The 2,509-nt window shown below is 39.1% G+C and overlaps 2 non-coding genes across 2 annotated transcripts; one reads left to right on the forward strand and one right to left on the reverse strand.

Moving 5' to 3' along the window:
* Window positions 1-472: 472 nt before the first annotated feature.
* Window positions 473-678, reverse strand: LOC136836783 (small nucleolar RNA U3). Its single transcript, XR_010852484.1, has one exon. It is a non-coding gene; the product is annotated as a small nucleolar RNA U3 (small nucleolar RNA).
* A 1,324-nt stretch (window positions 679-2,002) lies between these two features.
* Window positions 2,003-2,209, forward strand: LOC136836780 (small nucleolar RNA U3). Its single transcript, XR_010852481.1, has one exon. It is a non-coding gene; the product is annotated as a small nucleolar RNA U3 (small nucleolar RNA).
* Window positions 2,210-2,509: the final 300 nt, after the last annotated feature.

Genomic DNA, 2,509 nt, shown 5'->3' on the forward strand with positions numbered 1-2,509 from the left:
AACTGCAAGGAAAATTTTCAAACTGCACACTTGAGGAACTCTAAATGAAGCACTGGATTAAATGATACCAGAAAATTCAAGTAAAGCCGTAAGAAACGCTACAATATGAAGATGCAAGAAAAGACATTGCTACTGGTGCAATCGTTGACTCTTCCTTCATAACTAAACTCGATTCCTCTGATGAAGACTCCACGTGAAATGTAATCCTTTCACCAGTTATTTATAGAAGCGTGTCTGCTATTAGTTTTGGATGCATGCATACACGTAAGGATTATTAAAGCATGTTAAGAATCATTGTATGTATGTATATGTCTCTCCTGTTAACCTTTAAAAACTCTTAAGTTAAAAACTACAAATTAACACCATGAACCTTCCTTTTTATTTCTATGGGATCCACTGATTTATGCAAGATTTTTATCCCATAAAGGAAATTTAAAAGAAAGTCATAAATCCAATAGTGGATTGGAACTCAACCACTCAGCCTGTGACGTCCTCCTCCTCAAGGGCGAGCCCATGAGGGAACGGTCTTCAATGCTCAGAGTAACTGAATACTCAAGAGCCGCTTCCCGCTCAGAGGACGACACTCAACCTCGTCATCGTGGTTGAATTACGTTGCGAGTTTTGGACTTAAAATCTCGTCAATCACACTATAGAATTGATCCCATGTCCTATGATCATACCTTCAGCCTCAAACCTTTGAGATCTGTTCGGAAAGGATGATAACTCCACCTCATTATTAGCAACACTTATGTCCCTCAGCTGCTAAAATGCTTTGGAAGAGTTACGGTTTTGGCTGATGATCAAAATTTTTCTCAATATTCTTTTATACAACTTTCAAGTTGACTGACAACAGAATAATATGGCACTTTCTTTCAATAAATCGAGTTTACACTATCGTGAACTTCGTTTTCTATACTTCCGATTATGTGGATGACATTCAACCTCTTTTTATTGATTTGCATTTTCTCCACGATGACACCCAATATATATCTAACTTCATCATTGAGCACAAAACTGTAATAATTAATATAACTTTGTTGGGAGGTGGCCATTTTTTTTAGCATGGATAAACTTTAAAAATCAGTTGACGGGGAAAAGTTGCTGAAATACGTGGAGCAAAATTCTGTTGAAAAGAAAAAGCAGTCAAGGTCAAGAGGTACAGGTCGCTCAGGTCCTCAAAATCACCCACCGAAACCCTTGTATCACAAATCAAATAGCAGAATTTCCCAAACATAAGTTAGTTTAGGAGCTAAAGCAGAGTGAGGGGTCAAGGCTACTGTGAGCCTAGTAGGCATTTCTGCAGTTAATTCATTCACATTTGGAAGTGAGACTGTTGTTATCATGACCAAGATAAAAATCCCGAGGATGTGACTCCCGCCTCTGGTACCCTAGTAGGCAGTGTGACAACGTGGCACTTTTATCAGAACGTGGATGCTGCTCCTCTGCAAAGCAAGTTGCACGCACAAGCTCTAAGGTGCACATGGAGATTACGAAACCACACTTGTTGCAAGGTGATGTACATTTCAACATCTGATCTGTACATCTCCTAATGGCCGACTTGACCAAGTTGTTTGCCTTGCTTCCTTCAAGGAAATTTCATAACAGCAAGAAATGCACTTCTTCAAGCGTACTGCAAAATATAATACGCTCGCCCTGATACATACAATGCCATATATTATATCTTGAGCTTCTACAGTCAAGGTCACGTGGGTGTCATATAGTCCGGAGAATTGCTCTAAATCTTCAAATGTAAATACTTCGTTGTTTCCTTACCATACCACATTTCTATTTACTCCCCCTAACTGGATTACCAAATAATCTATGCCGATAATTCCCTGTGAAATTTGCGCATTTAATATTATTACAAAATATATTACCAACAGGAGTAAACTACAAATCTTCATAAACATTACAAGCCAATACATAGTAACATAACTGTCTCCAGTAATGGCGAGAGTCAGCATCCTGTGTGATGAGATGTCGAAGCTGGGAGGCTGAAGGTATGATCATACTACATAGGATCAATTCTATAGTGTGATTTGACGAGTTTAAGTCCAAAACTCGCAACGAATTCAACCACGATGACGAGGTTGGAGTGTCGTCCTCTGAGCGGGAAGCGGCTCTTGAGTATTCAATTACTCCTGAGCATTGAAGACCGTTCCCCATGGGCTCGCCCTGAGTGGAGGGAGGACGTCACAGGCTGAGTGGTTGAGTTCAATCCACTATTGATTCTATGACTTTCTTGCTAAATTTCCCTTTATGGGATAAAAATATTTAATAATCAACATCCAAGAGGGCATACCTCATCAATGTTGACACTGTCTAACTCTCTAGTTAGAAATGTTTAACTTTTCCGACTTTTTGTAAGTTCACTCAGTGAACAACCATTCCTTTTGGAATAGGTGCATAGCAAATATACATTCTGGCTCACTTAATTTTTTTGTACCTATCTCTAGCCTAAATCTTTTCCTAATTTGTAACAGATATTCGTCTGCTTCTAGCTGAGGCA

The sequence above is a fragment of the Macrobrachium rosenbergii genome, chromosome 56, assembly GCF_040412425.1.
Source record: "Macrobrachium rosenbergii isolate ZJJX-2024 chromosome 56, ASM4041242v1, whole genome shotgun sequence".
Taxonomy (NCBI): Eukaryota; Metazoa; Arthropoda; class Malacostraca; order Decapoda; family Palaemonidae; genus Macrobrachium; species Macrobrachium rosenbergii.